The sequence below is a fragment of the Haliaeetus leucocephalus genome, unplaced genomic scaffold (assembly GCF_000737465.1).
Source record: "Haliaeetus leucocephalus isolate CR32 unplaced genomic scaffold, Haliaeetus_leucocephalus-4.0 Scaffold142, whole genome shotgun sequence".
Classification (NCBI taxonomy): domain Eukaryota; kingdom Metazoa; phylum Chordata; class Aves; order Accipitriformes; family Accipitridae; genus Haliaeetus; species Haliaeetus leucocephalus.
This window is the reverse complement of record NW_010972578.1, coordinates 100,026-100,259: the sequence shown is the minus strand read 5'-3', so window position 1 is coordinate 100,259 and position 234 is coordinate 100,026. Positions and strand designations below refer to the sequence as shown.

At 78.2% G+C, this 234-nt stretch overlaps 1 protein-coding gene across 1 annotated transcript in view; it reads right to left on the bottom strand.

The window, feature by feature from the left end:
* NOL6 (nucleolar protein 6 (RNA-associated)) overlaps window positions 1-234 on the bottom strand; it is a 33,114-nt gene that overhangs the window by 29,772 nt on the left and 3,108 nt on the right. The gene's annotated exons all lie outside the window — the stretch shown is intronic.

Genomic DNA, 234 nt, shown 5'->3' with positions numbered 1-234 from the left:
CGCCGGCTGCGCCCCGCCTTCCCGCCCCGCCCACGGAGGCGGCCACGGAGCCGAGTTCGCCTGAGCGGACGGGGAGGAGGAGGTGCGTTTCCTCGCTTTGCGGCAGGTCGCGCGGGGAGCGGTACGGTTTTGCAACAGTTACGGCTGCTTGGCGGCAGCGCGGCTCCCGCCCCGCAGGGCTGTGGGCAGGGAGGGCTCCCCGCGGCGGGGGGCCCCGGCCCCCCGGCCCCCACG